This window comes from Culex quinquefasciatus, chromosome 1 (genome assembly GCF_015732765.1).
Source record: "Culex quinquefasciatus strain JHB chromosome 1, VPISU_Cqui_1.0_pri_paternal, whole genome shotgun sequence".
NCBI lineage: Eukaryota > Metazoa > Arthropoda > Insecta > Diptera > Culicidae > Culex > Culex quinquefasciatus.
Genome location: NC_051861.1, coordinates 81,816,205 through 81,838,745, shown reverse-complemented (window position 1 = coordinate 81,838,745; position 22,541 = coordinate 81,816,205). Strand labels below are relative to the sequence as shown.

At 37.7% G+C, this 22,541-nt stretch overlaps 1 protein-coding gene across 1 annotated transcript in view; it reads right to left on the bottom strand.

The window, feature by feature from the left end:
- LOC119771155 (induced during hyphae development protein 1-like) overlaps nt 1–22,541 on the bottom strand; it is a 103,950-nt gene that overhangs the window by 62,219 nt on the left and 19,190 nt on the right. Inside the window, exon 2 of the mRNA XM_038266599.1 lies at nt 20,711–21,538. The gene's annotated coding sequence lies outside the window, so the exon portion shown is untranslated. The remainder of the gene's footprint in view (nt 1–20,710; nt 21,539–22,541) is intronic.

The window sequence follows — 22,541 nt, the reverse complement described above, 5'->3', positions numbered from 1 at the left end:
TTTTTGTATTTTGTATTTTTGTATTTTTGTATTTTTGTATTTTGTATTTTTGTATTTTTGTATTTTTGTATTTTTGTATTTTTGTATTTTTGTATTTTTGTATTTTTGTATTTTTGTATTTTTGTATTTTTGTATTTTTGTATTTTTGTATTTTTGTATTTTTGTATTTTTGTATTTTTGTATTTTTGTATTTTTGTATTTTTGTATTTTTGTATTTTTGTATTTTGTATTTTGTATTTTTGTATTTTTGTATTTTGTATTTTTGTATTTTTGTATTTTTGTATTTTTTGTATTTTGTATTTTTGTATTTTTGTATTTTTGTATTTTTGTATTTTGTATTTTTGTATTTTTGTATTTTTGTATTTTTGTATTTTTGTATTTTTGTATTTTTGTATTTTTGTATTTTTGTATTTTTGTATTTTTGTATTTTGTATTTTTGTATTTTTGTATTTTTGTATTTTTGTATTTTTGTATTTTTGTATTTTTGTATTTTTGTATTTTTGTATTTTTGTATTTTTGTATTTTTGTATTTTTGTATTTTTGTATTTTTGTATTTTTGTATTTTTGTATTTTTGTTTCACATGTTTAAAATTGACCGTTAATTTGGTAATTGATGGATTTTGAACAAGATTTACGTCTGTTTGTCTGCGTTTAAAATTTTACAACTATAAAGCAAACAAACGTTCGTTACATTTCCTTCAACTGTTATCTTTCAAATCATTAATCTCTCTTTCTCTCAATCTATTATCATGCCACTTTACTTCCTCCCGCTCTGATTGACGTCTCAATTCGATCGCAACCACTTGGCAATTCTTGCCGCCAGCAGCCAGTTTTCGCTGCTTCCCGTGCTCCATCTGTTAACTGTCACGTGGGATGCCGGTTCCCGACCTAGACTGACACAAACCTCAAAAGACCCAAACCGCTTGATTTTTGCTCAGCATTTATACACAAACCAACACGCCGCTAACCCGCCGCCTGCTCGCTCTTTTTCTGTGATGTCTGACGGCTTCGCCAAAGTGCTGCCACCTTTTGTCGCTGTTTCCCACTCACACACACACAGCTTACGAGCTGTCATTTTCGCATGCGAAAAACAAAACAAACCAACTGTCCGCGGCGGAATTGGGTCCTAAAATGAAGCTTAGATTGCTGATATTATTGTTCACAGCGATAAAGCTTATTTTTCTGAGTACAATGACCCTTTGTACGACCATAAAGAGCTTAAAATGGATTTTTAAATCAATTTTGAAAAATTAACCTCGCGGTCCTTCTTGACAGAAAAGCTCCTACTTGACAGGTCGTTCCAAGGGGACCATAGTTGATCCATCGAAAAAATGTTGTCTTGTCAAAAAAAATAATTTTGCATTAAAATGAAAAAAAGTGATCAGAAATGGTTTTTAATCGTGTTTTTTACCGTTGTACATAAAAATTGGCATAGGGCTTTAGTACCCAATTGATGGATTTTCCACGCGGTTCAAAGGAAAATCTATAAATTTTAAATCCACCACTGAGACTGAGTCTGACTGATGTTCGCCGGGGTTCTCCGCGTTGTTATGTTTACGTCTGCAGGGGTACTGTAAATAAATTTTTGCGCCGTTTTGCAACTGACACAACAACAAGTGGCGTTGTTGCTTTTCTTTCCATCTTTCCCCGCTCGCTTTTCAACTACGATGGAGCAGTTTGCTAATCGTAGCAAAAGAAGGGTCTTTTTATGAGTTTTGACATGTCTTGCGAAAAGTCGTACACGCTCTCTTTTGTTCTAGCTGACTGACAGCTTTTATTGCCCGGCAGATTGAATGCATTTTACAAACGTAAACAACGCTTAAACGAAACGTCACCGCGATGCGATCGTGATCAAACGTCAAAGTGACAGCCAGAGCCGCGCGTGCATATTGCACACCATCATCCGTGAGCCATTTGCGGGCCGGTCGGCTCATCAAATGCAGTTAGTCAATGTGGGTGGGTTAGGTTGGGATGAGAGGTCTTGCCAGTCGTATAATTAACGAAAAACATGACTTTCGTTATTCTGGCTGCGATCGTTCACGATCTCGAAATTTGCACTCTCTTTCCGCGTCTGGGTCTTGGGAGCTGATGAATCTATACGTTCCATTCACTATACATTTCCTCTGGGTTTTTTGTGTCTAGCGCTTTCCAACAGATCTTCACTATGGTAAGTCAGACTCGAACTCAGTCTGACAGACGAACGGCCAAATGTTTTAACGTGACGTGACAGAAGCTTGGGTAATAGTGGCTCTTTACAAACCATAATGAGTACAAAATTTGTTTTAAATAATCATCCCTAAATAGAATTTCATTTACTTAATATTACTGTGTTTTTTTAACACAGGATAAAATCAAATAGCTTTTATTGCAATTTTTCATAACCGTCACAGCAAATGATCCGAAAAACCGCATGCAAAAGCATACACATCACCTTAGTCAAAATTCACACTGCATGAACAATTTTTGTAAACACAAAAAAAAGTTGCAACCGACGGGATTCAAACCCAGCACCAACAGTAAGGGCTGGCGCCTTAGCCTGCTCGGCCATCAACAACGAAAATGATAAACGCAAATAATCTGTATCAATCAATTCGAATTTGAAAATCCACTCTGTATCACTTGAATGTTTGAGCAAGAAAGCTTAAGGTTGTCAAACGAACGGGGTCACTTTTTAGTTTGACACCCCTTTTACACGGAGTTCACACACACTACCAAACGTTTGTTTTGATAGTGTGCGTGAGCGCCGTGTAAAAAGTGACAGTTCGTCACTTTTTAGTTTGACTTTGACCAACCAACGGGGTACAAACTAAAAAAGTGTCAAACGAAAAAGTGACCAACGACCGGGGGTTGAGTGTATTAATTAGCTCTTGCTTATTGGTTGCGGTGAATGCCCAAATAAAACTACTAAGCAATCAAGATGCCTCCATAAATCCCTTATAAAATATGTGGTGGCTAGTTTGTTTAGAAATGTTGATTGGGAGGTCATGTTATCTTTATAAATGTAGCTTTTTTAATATTGGTATTTCTCGTGGTATTTCGTCATTGAGTAAGAATATTTAATAATTTGGCAACCTGTTATTTCGGACAAAGGGGCCATAAAAATGTAAGGAAGATCCTAACCCAAGGGGTAAATAAAGAAAAGTTTCTATGTTTACAATAAAATATTATAGTCTCAGCAAATAAATCTTAAAGTACCGAAATGTTTGGTAACAACAACCAATTTTGAGGAAAATGCATTCAAATTGTGCCTCATCACGGTACTTAAGTGAATCATGTTTTCTATTCACATGAGCACCTTCACCATTTCCATTCATGGCATCTTTTTTTTAACTTCTTCTTCTCAATCCAACCTTTCCGCATCAATTTACATCCCCAGACGGCGCAGGCCAGATCACCTCACGAAAAGCGCACGTGAGCGCAACGCTGAGATCGATCGATCGAGTCATAATCACACTCATGGATGAATTGTGGTTGAAAAGTCCGACGACCCCCTGGGAAAATGAAACCTGAATCGAAATGTGGCTTTTTCGAGGGTCATTTTCACGGATCGCCAATCATTATTGGCCAATCCAATAAAAAAAAACTCGATGCTGAAGAAGAGTGAAACTTCTTCATCTTCTTCTTTTTTTGCGGACAATTGCCGTTGAAGTCCGCTATCGAAGTGATTCGGTGTGGTCGCACTCTGATTACCTTTTCCTATTCGGCTGAGTAATTTCGAAAGTGAAATTACACCACCACCCTGCCAAGTGTGTACAACAACACAACAATTGGAATTGACCAACCAACAACACCACCCCGCCTCTGCTGGTCGTGCACCCTTTTACCACGTGGTCAGGGTTCCCATGGTACCCATCACAACCATCATCATCATCATCAGCAGCAGCAGCAAGGGGTGATGAGACCCCACCGAATGACCGCGGTGGCACGTGAGGAAAAGTTAATTGAAAAGCCATAAAAATAGAAATATGGCGCTGAAAAACGCCGAAAAGGTGGCGTGGTCGGTAACACACCCAGCACCTTCGCGGATGGCTGACTGGTGCAAGTAACAAATCACCCCGTGAACAAGGTGGTAAAATTTACTAGAAACACGAAACAGTGGCGGAACGGAAAAAATTGTTTTTTGCAAATCAAGTTTTAGTGACGAAATGTTAAAATGAAAATCAATTTCATATTTTTTCATTGTAGTCCTTATCCATACCTACAACTTTGCCAAAGACACCAAATCGATCAAGAAATTCCAGGCATCAGAAAAATTTCAGCTGGATTAAAAAATACAAAAATTAATATTAAAAAAATACCAACTTTGTAGAGAATTGCTCATATACAAAATTTTACTGAGGTTCTTTAAAAAAAATAATTTTAAGTTTCAATTGATGTTGAAATAGTAGTTTATGCAACAAGTTGCAAAAAGAGGATTTTTTCAGCACGAGTCGTACATTTATCAAACGAGGTTCACCGAGTTGGATAAATACGACGAGTGCTGAAAAAATCATGTTTTGCAACGAGTTCCATACAACATTTTTTGCAATTCCGAAAAACACCCATTGAGTGAAAATTTAAGTAAAATTTTCATGTTTTTTGGCAATCAATCGTTTAAATCAAAAAATTGTTGAAATGTGTTACTTTTCGAAACAAGTGCTGAAAAGTTAAACTTTTCAGCACCTATTTCAGTGCTGAAAAGTAGAACTTTTCAGCATTTATTTTGAAAAGTGTTGCTATTCGATTCTGATATTTTTGGTACAGAAAAGTAGGCCATTTTGGCGCTCAAGAATGACAGGAAAAGTAAGTAGTTTCACGACGGAATTGCAAAAAATAAATTCGACTGTTTGTCCGATCCAATAAAAAAATCATTATACCTAATAAGTTCATTGTCGAAAAATTGGTGCACTTTTTCAAAAGAACCTATGTGTCAGGTGTTTTTAAAGCTGAAAAGTAACCGCGAATTTATGTTTTTGAATTGTCAAATGAATCTTGTAATTTTGTCAATTTCGTAAATTTCGTAAATTTTGACAATTTTGCAAATTTTGACAATTTTGACAATTTTGTCAATTATGACAATTTTGACAATTTTGACAATTTTGACATTTTTGACAATTTTGACAATTTTGACAATTTTGACAATTTTGACAATTTTGACAATTTTGACAATTTTGACAATTTTGACAATTTTGACAATTTTGACAATTTTGTCAATTTTGACAATTTTGACAATTTTGTCAATTTTGTCAATTTTGACAATTTTAAAAATGTTCACAATTTTGACAATTTTGACAATTTTGAAAATTTTGACAATTTTGACAATTTTGACAATTTTGACAACTTTGAAAAAACTCCACATTTCGTGAGAAAGCTGATAAAAAACATAATTTTAGTTTTGGAAAATTTTGCAAAACAATGTAATGGTCCTAATGAAAATCAAATTGAATCGAAAAAAGAACTACATTTTTTTATTCAGGGGATAGTTTTCTGTTAATAACATGCAAAATTAATTTGAGAGAAGATTTTTATAGTTATTGAAACAGCATTACAATTTTCTAGGCTTTTTTGAACAAACTTTTTTCATATTGAACGTAACATTTCGTTTAATTCTTGCTTTAAAATCGTTTAAAATGCAATAAAAATTGATTATTTAATGAAAAATTATTAATTATTGTTTGCAATACTGTAACTTCTAATTAATTTAAATAAATTAGTAAATTTTGTTGAAAATTGAGTGTGTGTTTAACCTTAATAATAATTCTTTTGACGAAAATAACTTGCAACGTAAATTTATAAAAAAAACACAGTCAAAAGCGTCAGCAGTTGGAAATATTTTATCCCGTAATCTGGGGTGAATCGGGACTACAGCCTGAATAGGGACAGCAGTTTTTAAATTTGGAAATGGATGTACACATTTTGTTTGCCTGAGTCTGTTCTAACCGAAACCAACCAGAAAAATCAAAATATTGTGCTCCAACATGGTTAAAACTGCTGTCCCAATACGCCCCATGTGTCCCGATTGATCCCAGTTTACGGTATAATAAAATCTTGCCAATGTCGCCGAAGCTTAAAAATAAAAAAATCTTATTTGTTTTAATTTTCTTGAAAATAAGTTTACAAGAATTGGAAAATTCATTTTCAACCAAGAAAATCTATGATAAAACCACTTTTGAACAGTATCAGGCGCTTTTGATGTTCCTTTCAAAAGAAAAAAAAAGAGAAATAGTTGCACAATAAACAAAATAAATGTATCAATATCAAAATTAAAAAAAAAATGTGTAACACTTTTTTTTTGTTTCAGAATCATGATATTTCATATTTTTTTATGATAAAACTATAATAAAAAGAATGTTAAATTTGTTTAGCGTACTTGCAAAATCAGTTTTGACATTTTGCCTGCTTTGTTTGTTTGCCTGCATTTGTTTACAGAAACGACTGCTTGCATACATTTTGCTTTGTTTGCAAGTATGCCGCAGACAAAGTGGCAAGTTTGGCGAGCTGTCAAACACAAAAAAGTGCGAGTATGTTTAATTGTTTGTCATAGTCTAATACTTCCTTGAAAAAATGAAAATGAGACATGGCAACCTTTTTGTCCAGGGTCCTAAGCTTTGTTGCAATCTGCTAGCGGCAAAACTGTAGCTTTTTGTCAAACGTTAATCCGTTAGCTTTTTTCCATTCTCTCTCTTATCACCCCATACGCCACTGTCTCAACTCCACGAGGTGTGACCAACCTGGTGCAATATTGTGTTTGTTTCTATTGACTCCCACCTGAACACCTGTCCGAACCCAGCCACGTGGAAAACCTTCCAACCGCTGCCGGCTGGTTGTGAACCATTGTTGCGTGGTTTGGCCACCAGAGCGCGCGGTGGAAGTCAATTTTCGCGTGCCCGCCAACAATCACCGAAAATTGCGTAATCTCGTTTGTAATTATTTTGCTGTTTTACCTTAATTTCTTCCACAAGAGCCACACAGACTCTTTGGCAGACCATTATCCGATCGTTATCTGGCTGCGCCAAACAACAAACCAATGATGGAATCAAAATTATAACAGAATTCGCAATAGTTCCCCCACCCCCTTCACCACCCCTACCGCCACCTGCCGGACGGTGCTGGAAACACTTGCGGCGCGCCCGTTCGGCTTATTGAACTTTCACTAATTGTTTCGCGGAGAAGAAGCGAATAACGAGAGATTTTCCCGGGGGCTCCCCCCAATCCGCGGTGCCTGCACGTGCATGGACTTAACGGCATTAGCGGTATTTTGGAGGGGCAGATTGGCAGATTCTGTTTGAAGCCGCCGTTTGAAGATTTGGCTCGAAACAATGGCCGCTGCTGCTCGAGTTGCGAAGCAAATTCGAGCGCATTATTATTCGCGGGTGATTGAAAGGAGCACAACAACAAAAACCGTGGAGGTCGTTCCGTTTTGAAAAGAAACGTTGAGTACCGTAAACTGGGGTGACTTTGATAGCCCGGGGTGACTTTGATAGGTTTTTCAAATGCCCGTCAAATTAATATTTAAACATTTTTGAGAATTTTGAGTATGTAAGCATTAAGGGAAAGCTTATTATCGAACATATATGCAAAAATGTGACTGTTACATTGGATGTATCAAAAATAGTGGCCAAATCAAATTTCTATCAATGTCACCCCGGGCTATCAAAGTCACCCCAGTTTACGGTACGTGAAGAAATTGGGTTCTTTGTTGTTCTGCTTGAATGGGAAGGTCCGTGGGTAACCAACAGTGCAATGTTCAATGGGTTTTGCAAACCGTGCGGCATCGCTTGATCTTGTGCATGTGAACTTGCAGTTTTTGCATGATTAGTGCGCTGACCACGGGGACGCGTTGTCTTGTTTTTGCATGCTCATTTTCATTTCTATTGTTTCGCTGTTTGTGTGCTTGGGTGCGTGGTTATTATAATTAAATAATGGCATCATTAGTGCGCTGACCACGGGGACGCGTTGTCTTATTTTTGCATGCTCATTTTCATTTCTTTTGTGCCGCTGTTTGTGTGCTTGGGTGCGTGGTTATTATAATTAAATAATGGCATCATTAGTGCGCTGACCACGGGGACGCGTTGTCTTGTTTTTGCATGCTCATTTTCATTTCTATTGTTTCGCTGTTTGTGTGCTTGGGTGCGTGGTTATTATATTTAAATAATGGCATCATTAGTGCGCTGACCACGGGGACGCGTTGTCTTGTTTTTGCATGCTCATTTTCATTTCTATTGTTTCGCTGTTTGTGTGCTTGGGTGCGTGGTTATTATAATTAAATAATGGCATCATTAGTGCGCTGACCACGGGGACGCGTTGTCTTGTTTTTGCATGCTCATTTTCATTTCTATTGTTTCGCTGTTTGTGTGCTTGGGTGCGTGGTTATTATAATTAAATAATGGCATCATTAGTGCGCTGACCACGGGGACGCGTTGTCTTGTTTTTGCATGCTCATTTTCATTTCTATTGTTTCGCTGTTTGTGTGCTTGGGTGCGTGGTTATTATAATTAAATAATGGCATCATTAGTGCGCTGACCACGGGGACGCGTTGTCTTGTTTTTGCATGCTCATTTTCATTTCTATTGTTTCGCTGTTTGTGTGCTTGGGTGCGTGGTTATTATAATTAAATAATGGCATCATTAGTGCGCTGACCACGGGGACGCGTTGTCTTGTTTTTGCATGCTCATTTTCATTTCTATTGTTTCGCTGTTTGTGTGCTTGGGTGCGTGGTTATTATAATTAAATAATGGCATCATTAGTGCGCTGACCACGGGGACGCGTTGTCTTATTTTTGCATGCTCATTTTCATTTCTTTTGTGCCGCTGTTTGTGTGCTTGGGTGCTTGATTATTATATATAGGTGTTGGGATTTTATTAAATGATCATTATATTGCATTATTATATTTATTTGATTATATAACCACACTATATTTTACACTTAACTCATCATACAAAACACAAATGAAACTGTAAACAGGAGCGTTTGGTACGGTATGTCCACGCATCCTTCCTCCCCTGTAGATTCTGTGAAATGTGATCCGTTCTCAGAATCCTCTCTGCGGTAAACACAACGTAGTAGGGCTGGCCGCTTTAATTTTTGCAATACATTTTCGGGTGTTCTCGGATGTACTGCAATTATTAATAATGACAAGAAAAGTGCTTGGGGCGTAATCTAATCACAAGACTTTCCAGCATGCTTTCATCGGACTGGCTGCGTTTGTGTTAGATTAGATTAGATTAGATTAGATGTGAACTTGCAGTTTTTGCACTACCCTTTTGTAATCGGTGGGAGTGTTGAGCTTGATCTGCATTGGGTTTTCAGCTATCGAGCAGTTTTTCACTGTTCTGGCACAACTCTAGCAAAACAGTGCAAAAGGGTCGTTGTGGGTTTGTAAACAAAGAGTGTGTCCTGCTCACGCTAGTGGAACGAATCAAAATAAAAAAACATGCTTCTATGGAGCATTTCCATTCGAGCAGCTTATGCTTTTTTTCTGCAATGTATTCCTAATGGGAGAACTGTCATTTCTACCACTCGAATCCGGTATTAGGTTTTACGCTGACTCGGTTTTGAGGTTAGAAATTTGACAGCTTGGCTGCACTGTTTACATTTTATGCACGTGTGTCTCAGTAAAAATATGTGTGCGTGTGCGCTCGTGACGTCACGCTGTAAAACCTAATTGCATTATCCAACTCCCAAATACCCGACTCTACCAGCCCTGAACAAAACTGTCTAAACACTGCTCGAATTTGTGACCAAATCAAAACAAACAAGCAAAATTTTCTTTCCCCACTTTTCCTGCACCAAAAACAATAACAAACCGCCCTGTATGCAGCGGCCTACTGCGTCGACGCACCACCTCGCAACGCAGATTCGCTCCGTTTCCTTGACATTGAACTTGTCCGTCTGGGCGGCACACACATCTTTTTTCTCCATCTCGGATCCTCCAGGAACCCACCTCTTCCCAGCAAAACACCATCCATCCGTCGTCGACGTCTTCGTCGGTGTGTATTTATTTACGTCGCAATATAACCTTTTCTGTTTTGAGCTGCCATCTTTTTTCTTTCTCTTATTATTTTTCGCTCGATTTCCTCGACACTATTGCGTCATCGGCGGCTAAAATTTCCAACGATTTTTTTTTCCTTCTGACACTTTTCCCCCTCCAGTGTTGAAAACGCCTCGTTGAGCCGACTCCTGGGGCATCATTAACATTTTCCTCGCGCTTTCCACCATAACCTCCCCAAACTGGGGAATTTACGTGACTATCTGATTGATATGCAATCTGCGTTTCGTTCTTTAAAGTTTGGCAGAAGTTTTTTTTTTTTTTGCCAAAACATCCGGTCACATTATTTATGAACTGTCAAATGTGGTTCCACTGGAGCACCCGCAGTCGAGCAGTTTTTGACAGTTCGCTCCATAAGGAATACATTGTAGCAAAAAGCAAAAACTGCTCGAATTTTCCATTGTTTAAATTCAATAAAACCTACGTCGAATTTCTTATGGGGAGAACTTTCAAAAACTGCTTGAAGTCTGCAATTCCCTTGTAAAAGCTGCTCACGTTCAACCCCAGAGAGGTGTTTACAAAATCCACCGTCCACTGTGCGGCACCTGCCCTTGCGTGACCAACGCCCAGGAATTTGCCAAATTCCGCCGACGCCAAAAAGTCGCCCCTCGAACGCATTTTTCTCGCACGCGACCGTGTCGTCGCCGTCGCCGATATATCTGTCATCGCTAATGCAACTCTTTGACTCCGACGACGACCGACGACGCCTCAATTCGGGCGAATGGCGAGAAATTCTAAAATTAAGCTGTGTAAAAGCAAGCTGAAACAAACATTGATCATCGATCGAGCAGCTTCGGTGAACTTTGTAGCGTTTGAACTTTGCATTTGTGGGCGAGTGTCCAAAACTATAGTGTAATTTGGATGAGCTGAATCGAGCAGTTTGACAGAAGTCTTCTTCAAATTTCTTTGAACATCAACAGTCGAGCAGTTTTTGTTCTATTCCAATCAATTTTTTTTAAAATGATCGATTATTATTGTTTGTCAGTCCGACATTTTGACCAAGTCTGCCAAACAAACATTTTTCATGAATCGAGCAGTTTTGACAGATCTCCCAGTACAAAATGCCATGCTTTACGATGATATCTGACCGATTTTTACCCTTTCGACGAGTAACATCAACACCAAAGGTCAAACCCATTCATTTGTGACAGTTGAGTGCGGCTTGCGGCGAAAGAGGGCAGCCAACTGTGATGGTTCTTGTCAATGGATAATGACAGTTCCACATAAAATACAGAACCAAAGCAAGCGCCGGTGGTCACGGAATCGGTTCAAATTTCCGTTTCTGCAGCATCGGGAATCGGGACTGTGGCGCCTACTTGGACAAGACCATTTCTCGAACCTTGATTTGATTGGACGTGTGGTCAAGAAATCAGAGACAAATAGGTCGAAATTTCCTTTTGGCAGCTGAGGTTATGTTGTGCCCAAAAGATTTGCTATAAATACTGGAAATCAATCGTTTTGACAGTTTACATTCAACACCCATGCTAAACGACCACGTCAACACAAATTCCGGCAAGCCGGAAGTTTCTCCTCAACCGAGACGGCGGCGGCATCAGGCACAGACCATGAGGCACACCAATAAAAGCCGACTTCCTCCTCCTGGGGAACGACGAAGAAACCCGCGTGGACGAGATCAAATCAACGCGCATCACTTCAAGTGTGACCAACCAGATTAATTCCGACCGCGCAGTTGTGGTCGGAATTTATTTCTCTATCTTCACCTTTTTCCTAGGGACCATCCACAAACCACGTGGACACTTTTTTGGGAATCGCAAACCCCCCCCCCCATCGTGGACAATTTCCATACAAATAAAATCTTTTTTGTATGGAGCGTGGACAATCGGCAAACCCCCCCCCCCTAAGTTGTCCACGTGGTTTATGGATGGTCCCCTAGAAAGAATTTTGATTGTCAGTTGACGCGATTCGCCATTATGGTGGATGCTATAAAAAGCGCCGTTGACAGTTACGACGGCGCGCATGACAAATGTCACCGTGGCGGCCATTATGGCAACCTGTCAAGGTCAATCGTCGAATAAAATAGTCCCATCATTGGTCGCGTCCACCATTATGGCACACACCACCGACGGGGACGGAAATTAATTCGGAATTGTGGCAGCGCGTAGAAATTAAAGAAAGACGATCGTAAAACGCCGGCTAAATTCGCGCCATTTAATGGTTTCGCAGCTCGGCCAAAACTTTACAATCTCGAGTATATATCAGGAAGCAATAAAAGGGGCATGTGTTTATGGTTTGTAAGTTTGCGCTAAACAGAAAATAATTGGTTCTGATGGGAAGGCATTTTCGAATCGAATAATCATATAATTATCGCTAGTCGTCAAAGATGGCGCCACGCAGTATGAAGGCGATTTGACGTTTATAGGTTAAGGTAAACAATAAATTGGCAATTTCCGAGAAGGTCGATCAATACTTTCACATAAACAGAGCCCAAACGTTAACAAGGACCCCACCAAACCAAGCTAATTCACATTTGACAAAAATAAAAAAAAGAAAGGTGACGCGTGACCTGTTTTGTCCGTCCGGTCAGGTGGCTGAACTTGTCCATCGGCGGGGGCGACGAGGACGTCGAAGGAAGCCTTCAAAGTGACATTACCAGAGAACATCAAAAGAGCAAACAAACATGACGAGGCGACGACACACGCGCTCACTCTAACTAGGCGCCCCCCACTCTACGTCACATGAGTTTGTTTAAGGTTGCGTGGTGTTGGTAAACATTCGATCTGGGTGAAACTCGATTCCTGGTTTCCTTGAAATTAGGTGCACAGTATTTAAAATAAAAGCTTCAAACTAAAATAATAATCAGAGATCATTTGTTCACCAATTAATGAACATTTATTCAATAATTGGTGAACATTTTTTCAGCGATTGATGAACATTTCTTTAACAATTTGTGATTTTTTGTTTAACAACTATTGGTTTTGAACAAATGCAACAATTGGTGAAAATTTTACCAGACATTGATGAACAGCGACAAACCATTTTTTTCAGAGATTTTTGAACAATTTTCAGCGATTGGTGAAACGATGGGTGAACATTTCAAGCAAAACAATGTAAATGGCCCATTGTCGAAGTATAAACAAAGAGTGTATCCTGCTCACGTCAGTCAATGTTTACATTAGAAACGAGCAGGATAGACTTTTTGTTTATACTTCGACAATGGCCCATTGTTTTGCTGAATTTGTTCTCCGATTTTTGAACATTTGTTAATGATAGATGAGCACTTGTTCAACAATTCGTCGCCGTCGTGCTAACTTGTCGTACGTGCATTTTGGGCCAAATTCAGTTAAGAACGCCATTTTGTGCATCTCACAATGCCACATCTTTTGACCATTACAGATCCCCAAAATTCGATTTCAATCCTAAGATATTCAATGAAAACCAAAAAAGCTCCGAAATTTTTTGTCACTTTTCATATAAAAGTAGTTTCAATCTTGTCGTGCTAACTTGTCACTCCCTGAAAATTCATGTAAGTGCGACAAAAGGCCAAAGGGATTTCATGACAGGATGCGTTTGACGCACGTACAAGCTAGACTACCGTAAACATTTGTAATTATAACTCGGGACTCCAGCAACCAACTTCAACCAAACTTCGGGACAATGCACAGAATGGTCAGCCAAACAAAACGTGTTTGTTATTGTTAACATTGCGTGCTCTCGTTTTTGTCGGAACGTCAAAATGGCGGGTGCGACAAGATAGCACGACGACGTCGAATTGGCGAACGTTTTAGCGTTTTTTGAACATTTGCTCAACGATGATCAATATTGGTACGACAATTTGTGAACATTTTTTCATCGATTGGTGAACATTTTATAAACTATTAAGGCATATTTGTTCAACAATTGGTGAACATTTGTTCAGCGATTGATGAACATTTGTTCACCCAGCGGTGGACTTATTTTTAGCGAGTTGTGAACATTTTTTCAACGATGATGACAATTTAAAAAAAAAATTCCGCGATTGGTGAACATTTTTTCAGCGATTGGTGAACATTTGTTCACCGATTTGTAAACATTTGCTCAACGATGATGAACATTGGTTCGACAATTGTTAAACGGGTTTTTCACCAATTATTGAGCATTTTTTAGCGATTTGTGAACATTTGCTCAACGATGATGCACATTGGTTCTACAATTTGTGACATTTTTTTCAGCGATTGGCGAACATTTGTTCACCGATTGGTGAACATTTGTTCTCCGATTTGTGATCATTTGTTCAACGATGATGAACATTGGTTCGACAATGTGTGAACATTTTTTCAGCGATTGATGAACATGTGCTAAACATTTGGTGAACATTTGTTCAACTGTTAATGAACGTTTTTTCAAAGATTGATGGATATTTTTTCACCAATTGGTGAACATTTGTTCTCCGATTTGTGATCATTTGTTCAACGATGATGAACATTGGTTCAAAAATTTCTGAACATTTTTTCAGCGATTGATGAACATGTGCTAAACATTTGGTGAACATTTGTTCAACTATAAATGAACATTTTTTTAGCGATTGGTGGACATTTGTTCAACTTTTGGTGAACATTTGTTTAACAATATGAGAACATTTGTTCAACGATTGGATAACATTTTCAGCGATTGGTGAACATGTGTTCGACAAGTGATGAACAACTAAATCTGATAAACATCAACATAAACTATTGAACTTTTTTTTAACAATTGATGAACTTTTTGTACCGTGCAAACACAAAGCAAAAAGGGCTGCCCTAACTAAGTTCAACAAAACTGCTCTTACTAACGGTGTGACCACTCCTTTGGCGTGAGGTTAGGGCGGACACTGGAAGAGGGGAAGAGAAAACTGTCCCTGTCCCTCGGGCAACCTTCGATTCGGTAACTTCCGCACCTAGCCACTGTCAAAGGCTGATTGGAGGGTCTTCCTCACCCTCCCAGTAGTCTAAAATAGTCCCCCGCTCGTCACTAAATCGATTTTCCATAAATACCGATTTCGTTTTCATCATCAACGAAGTCGTCGGCCGTAAAAATTCAGTGAAAGCCCAAACGATGTGTACGGACGGACGGGAACCTACGCCAAGGAGTAATTTAGAATGGCTTCCCCCGAACAGAAGACGAGAGGTCGCAGGAAGGGAGAATGACAGGTTCAGAGGTGTCAAAGCTGGTTTATGGCAGCAAAATAAAAAAAAGCGAGATTTAATTCGGATCTAGCTGAGCGGAAAATGGCATTTGATTGGAGCGCAAAATTGCGCAATTTCCTCCGGAGTTTTGGAGGAGAGAGGGCCGGGCCGTGGCAAATCTGGGAGCAGCAACTCCCGGAGGGTTGTGCGCGCACACCGGAGATAATTGCATTGCCGGGTGATCACGGTGGAATTTGGGTTTGGGATGGTTACGGTGGGAGCAAGTGGGAGTTGTTTTTTGGAAGACGAATAAGAAGAATTTAATAATGTACAAATTCAAGCCATTTTAATGGCGAAAACTTAATGGAAACAAGGGCGTCTACATGAAGTGTCCCTATACTCACTACAAATTTCTCGGTGCTTGATGAAAGTTTGAAAGTGTTTTTTTTTTACTGTGAAGTTCATTTTGGTTAATGTCTAAGGTCACCAAATCCAAACCCATGACTTCGCTACAAACTGTGCAACAGTAATTAAAAATCCAAAACCTAATTAAATTCAACTTTCCATGGTAGAAGGTTTCACCGGCAAATGACCGTCAAAGAGCAAAGATTGTATCTGTCAAGTTTTTTTTCCTTCTTCTAAAATCACCTCGATTCCACTGCAGATGATTTCCCACAAAAAAAGGAAAAATGAAAAATAATGTTTTGCAATGCGAAGTGACGACAGTTCAAGGTTTTTGCCACCCCACAATTAACGGCCGATGGGGTTTTAAGCTTGATGGCATGAGCGCGGTCAAAGTAATGAGCAACCTCCCCGCGCAGAGTGAATCGTAAGGCAAAAAAACAATCACTTCTAAGAACGAAGCCGTAAGAGCCGAACAAGTCGGAAGAAGAACCCGCTAGGTGCAATTAATGCGCGTGGAAATTTCTTTCTAAGACTGCTTCAAGGTGGATTCCATGCCAAAACGAGATATTTAAATATATTTAAAATCAAATCAAGATGGTAAATGCCTCCTTTTTTTCTAAAATGCCTAGTATAACACAGCAAAAAATCCGATGATAAAATCACATACAAAAGCATGCACATCACCTTCGTCAAAATAAACACATAATATTACACGCTGCATGTACAATATTTGCAAACACACAAAAAAAGTTGCAACCGACGGGATTCAAACCCAGCATCATCAGTAAGGACTGGCGCCTTAGCCCACTCGGCCATCAGACCAATAGAAAAGCTGTAAGGATAAACGCATATATCAGCTTGACATTTCGGTCAAGTAGGTTTCCCATACTGATGGGCTACATATTTCAGGGCGTAAAATTACATAAAAATGCCTAAAATAATGCAATATTTATTTTACACCCAGCACTTTTACACGCAGCTGGATTACTACTTGTTTAGCTGTGAAGTCAAAAGATGTTTAAGGTGAAGCCGTTGATCATTTTCGAAGAAAATTGATCATCACTCTAAAATTCTCTGTATTGAATTCAATTAAAATTAATTTTTATTAGAATTAGAATTAATTTCTGCACCAAAATGAATCATCATGTGCCGGTTGTTGCCTTCTTGAAGCCACTGAAGGAATTTTTGATCTTAATCAATTGTGCTTCAAAATTTATATAATTTTGTGGCACAGTCATTGACGTCCTAGTTGGCAATCATTGATCAATGACAATTTCCATAACTTAACAAGGAATGGGATAATCGTTACCAAAAGGAATCAGCATGTGTAGGGCACTATTCTAAACAACTTGTTGAAGGAATTTTGTCAAAATATTGAAATCGACGCAAAATTTATATCTTTGAAGGAAAAATCATGACAATGATGGAAGTCTTCACGTTACTCCAACTCTAACTTTGGCGTGGAATCCAATGAAAGAGTAATCGCCGAAGAAGAGTTAAACAGTTTATTTTCATTGTAAACTCTCGCACTTAGTTCTGAATAAATAAACCGTTCGGCTGGATAGCCTATAGCCCCGAGTTGGGAATGTATCAACGACTTTGCTCACCATAAATATGGAGAGCTAATATTAATCGAAACACAATGTGGTTTTGTTATTATTGTTGCTGTGTGCACACTATTTTAGGGGGGTTCGTCATCGGTGCGGCGCGGTTCGGCGAGATTCCTTCCGACCGTTGGAATTGCATCCAAAATGACACTTTTATGAGGTGCCAGCTAAGGCCATGTGCACTAGGGTGTCTCTTTTTGAGGACTTGTCGAGGGATCCTGTTAACAGATGTAAAGTCGGGTTCTTTTGAGGACCGGACGTTCTGAGAAACCTTTGTCTGAGTCGCTAAATCTTCAACTACTATTCTCGCATCAAACATCTTAAAGCAAATTTTGATATAACTGAAATCGAGTGATAAATAGCGTTTTGCAAAGAAAGTTGTTAAATAGTGAAAATCACCTAATTGAATGGAGTTAGGACGAGATTTTTTTCAATATTTGCAATATTTGTAAACTGTTAAACGAACTTCAAAATATTTTTTTTCGGAAATAGTTTATTTTTAATACCTGATGTCGCTGCAGATATTTTTCAAAGTTAATGTGGTAAATATTCGGAAAACTGTATCTTTTGAAAACAAAATTTGATCAGTTTGGTGTCTTCACCAATATTGTAGGTATTGATGAGGACTGTTCAGAAAAAAATGGTACTTGATAAATTGGTTTAAATCAATTTCCCAAAATCCATACTTATTTAGTAATGGAATTTTTTGACAAATTTTAGGGGACAAAAAACCACAACTTTTGATCCATAAAAATGTATGGAACAAAATCAAGCCGCTAAGTCATGACTGTTTAAAAAAAATAGAAGTATTTCTTGATATTTTTTTGTTTCAGTTTTTAATGTAAAATCAACTTTGCAATCAAAAAGTACTAACAGACAAAGTGCACAATTTAAAAAAATATAGCCACTTAATGTTTAATTTTAACTGAAAAATTCCCGTTTTTTTATAATTCTTTAAATAGGCATTGCAGATTGGACCTCTAATTGCTGAAATACAGCGAATAAAAGAACAAGAAACAAGTATTTATCATCCAAACAGGCTGTTGCCTTTTGTTGTCTAGTACCCATGTCTCACAAACTAATGGTCTTGTTTTCAATGTTTAAAAATGAGACATATGTAAATTTTCTGATCTTTTCGGAAAAAATATTTTAAAAATTTTGGAGTCAAGTTTAACTTTTCAAAAAGTTCAAATATTTAAAATAACGCCCATTTAAAATGTTAGAGTTTTTTTTCAAAAATTTTAAAATATTTTTTTCGGAAAGATCAGAAATTATCAAAATTTTGTATTGTTTTATTTTTATTTATTTTTATTATTGTTTTCTTGTTTCTTTTGTTTTATTCTCAAACCTTGAAAAGGTTTATCAGATTTTCTATATTGTTGACGCGTTGGATATGTCTTTTGTTTACGCATCCAACGATGGATTGCATGATTGATCCGGATATCATTTTCAACAAAAATGTCTAAGATCCGTTTTCTCATAAGTTGATACTTTAGTGAAAGGCTCATAACTTCTGATAACTTCTGATAGGTTTATCAATGTTTTAGGCTCATTTGAAAAGTCTTTCAATCGTCCAACTAACGATGGGTTGCATAACAGACCTGGCCATCATTTTTATCGAAAAATCTGAGATCCGGCCTCCAAAAGTGTACAAAAAGCACTAAGTGCTCATAACTTCTGATAGGGTTATCAGATCTTCGATGTTTTAGGCTCATTTGAAAGATATTTCAATTATCCAACTAATGACGGGTTGCATGATGGATCCGATGAATTTTTATCGATATATCTGACATCCAGCCTCCATAAACTACTAAAATATCACTTAAGTATTAATAACTTTTGATAGGATTGTCAGATCTTCAATGTTTTAGGCTCATAAGAAAGGTATTTTATACCTTTCTGATCAAGTGTAACAAGACGGAGTATCTTGCAAAAATCACCCGGTTCCGGTTTTTTAGCATATCTTTTTAAGTACCGTAAAACGGGTTGAATTTGATAGGTTTCAGATTTTTCCGCAAAATAAAGAGTACAAATTAAATACGTACGCAATGGTTTGAAATCATACTGACCCTGGTATAAAAGTGCTCAAAGTACCTCAAGAAGAACTTTTGATAAAATTTTGAAAATTTTAAAAAGTTAGTTAATTATAAAAGAAAAAAAGTTGAAAAAATAATATATGTTTTTGAAACACAATTGAAAAAAATCTCCAACTTTATAGGCAATTTCAGTATGAAATGTGAAAACTTGTGATTCGTGCTTCGAAATCAGTTTAAAATGCAATATAAATCAATATTTTTATAGACAAAACTAGTTTTAACGAATTTCAAGAAAAATATCGACTATTTTACAGTTTTACCTAAAATTTCTATGTATTTGTTGAAAAGTTTATGAACTTAGTTAACTAAATATAAACTTTTTTTTCTTAAAAACTTTATCCGCAAACTTAGTGATGGTGCATTTGACGTAAAAATGAAATTTGAACACCTTAAATCTGATTTATACAAGAAAAATTATAACTATCAAAGTCACCTCCGAATTTAAACTAAGAATATTTAACGTAACTTTTTTTCTAAACACTATTGATTTTTTTTTATAAAAAGTGCATGGACTTTGTGTATATGTTTAAAAAATAATAATCTTGAGAAAAACCTTACCAGTTTAAAAATATTTCAAAAATAAATTGAAATCCTATCAGAGTCACCCCGGTTTACGGTAAACATATCAAAATACCGTTATCATGAAAAAAATGCAATCCGAGATTTTGGGGTCTATCGATTCCTTACACCATAGCGCACCTCTGTGTAAAAAAATGAAAACATTCGCTGATGTAGTTTTCAAGATACAGCCCTTTTAAGATGCTACATCCGATTTTCAATAAGAAAACCAAAACAATCTATTCAATGTTAGCATTTTAAAGATTATGCAATTCGAGATAATGATGTTTTTTTTGCTTCAAATGACTGTCAAGTATCTCTGGGCCAAGTTTCAGAAGGTTTGCTGATGTAGTTCTCGAGATACAGCCATTTTAAAATGTTATTTCCGACTTTTTTTTAAAGAAAATCTATAAAATTAATACAATTTGCCTAGTATTTCTTGACCAAGTTTCAGAAGGTTTGCTGATGTAGTTCTTGAGATACAGCCATTTTAAAATGTGATTTCCGACTTTTTCTAAGAAAATCTATAAAAACTATAAAATAACATTTTAAAATGGCTGTATCTCGAGAACTACATCAGCAACCCTTCTGAAATTTGGCCCAGAGATACTTGGCAGTCTTATGAAGCAAAATTCATCATTATCTCGAATTGCATTTTCTTTAAAATGCTGAAATTGTATTGATTTTATAGATTTTCTTACTCTTCTACTCTACTAAGTTAAGTGATTGACTTTCATTGTATCTAATTGTACTTAAATTCAGACCGCAAATGTTCATCTACTTTATGCGTGAAGAATTCTCTGTCCTCTCAAGAAAAGGTTCCTAAATCAACCTAATTGCTACACTTTTATGCAAGAAGAAGGCACACATGAAGACTAACTAACAAACAAAAAAAAGTGACCCAAAATAACTCACCTTGACAGTATGAAGCACGTACGACAGCAAGGCAATCGAGATGACAGCTAGCAAGGCGTGAAAAGCGTGTCTGCTGCTTTTTCCTCAAAATCGACCTAATTTATCACACACCGAAAAAAAAACCGGAGTACACTGACACACAATGACAACTTTCTCCTCTTCTTCTTCGGCAATGAGACTTAGCCCAGTTGGTAGCGCAACCGTGTCTTCAAGCGGAAGTATTTGTTGCAAAAAACTTCATGAATGAATTCACGAAACGTTTCACACTCCCTCGCACGTCGTCGCCGTCGTCTGGTACTTGTTTTTCGCGCACTAATCACCTTTGAAAAGCACACACACACAAAACACTCACAATCGCCTTTCTTGCGCGAAAATTCTTCTTCGTGATTCTCACTTCGAAGGAAAAACTCTGAATGGACCTTGCGCTCCACCCAAGGAAACTTCCAGTTCTATTGAATTTTGCACCACACAATGGACTAATTTTAGGTTACCTCCGACCTTTTTCCCCCCCACACTCCAGGTGATGGCTTCAACACGTGAACCGCGAAAAATGGCGCTGTTTAGTTGTTTGGTTGAGTCGACTTGTTGGTATTGCTCTTCTTAGGGAAAATGTTCGCCTCCGTCGAGCGCGCGTCACGCCTCGCCGATGGTGATGTAAACAAAACGCAGATCTCGGCTTAGAGGAGGCGTATTTCGAGTTGTGCTAAACAATCGTTTGAGTTTGATAAGTTAGCACACAGCTTTTGCACAACGTTTATTGAATGGGCATCAATGTGAATATTGATCACTCTTTAGCACATTTAGGTTGGACCATCAAGAAAGTTTTGTCTGGAAGTAAAAGAAAAGAAACAAAATATTAAAACTTGGCTCAAAGTTGTCTCAGACCTCCCCTTGAAAGTTGATACATTATCCTTAAAACTTGTTCAAATATTACGTCAAGAGAATTTCGAGATTAAGACTCCTCTCCCCCCTCCTTTTTAAACTTTGTGAATCCGTTTTGATTGTCATCCCACTTTAAAGACATCCATTTTTTCTGCGAAGTTCGTTTGACCACCTCTGAGACCACATTTGTCACAAAAAAAAACAGCCAAAATATGTTTTTTCGGCTCAAAGATCAGAAATCACTCACTCATCGCCGAACGAATCTTTGCCGAGCGAAGCGCGCAACCATTCGCAAGTGAACACGACACGTTAGCTGCCAGCGCCTTGGCCAATCGCCTCTACACAGCGAAACAAATACCTCGTGATTTTCTTTGCCTACTCCGTCCGTCGACCCGACTCACAAGCGATTATGTTCAGAGAGGAGAGAATCTAAGAAAATACCAGCTCGGCGCTCTTTTGGCCTGCGCTACCACAGTCTGCCGTAAATTTGTATTTGGCAAGTTGGAAATTTCTCTCAAATGCGCCATTGATGTTGTATTAACAAAAAAATGGCAAAACATTTTTGATAACATTGATTATAAGCTGTTTAATAAATAATCAAAGCAAATCCGATCGCAAACTCCTAACTATTTCGAGTAAGCTTTGAGCGATATAGCGCAATCAGCCTCTCTGAGCCATTCGCCGTACTACCCGTTTGGAGTGAGAGGGAGAGCAAAGAGAGAGAGAGTATTCGGTAGCGATTGGTGTGGAAGTGATAAACGGTAGGAAACGGTAAGAGCAGTTTTTTGTCGCCTTAGATTTGTGTTCGCGAGTGATTGAGTCTTTTTGGAGCAATCAGCAACCTTGTTACAAAGTTTAACAATTTATTAAAGGGGAAGAGATTTCCCTTCAAATTTTTTAAAACAAATATTTTTTTAAAGATCGATCTATACTTTGCTCCAGCCACGCC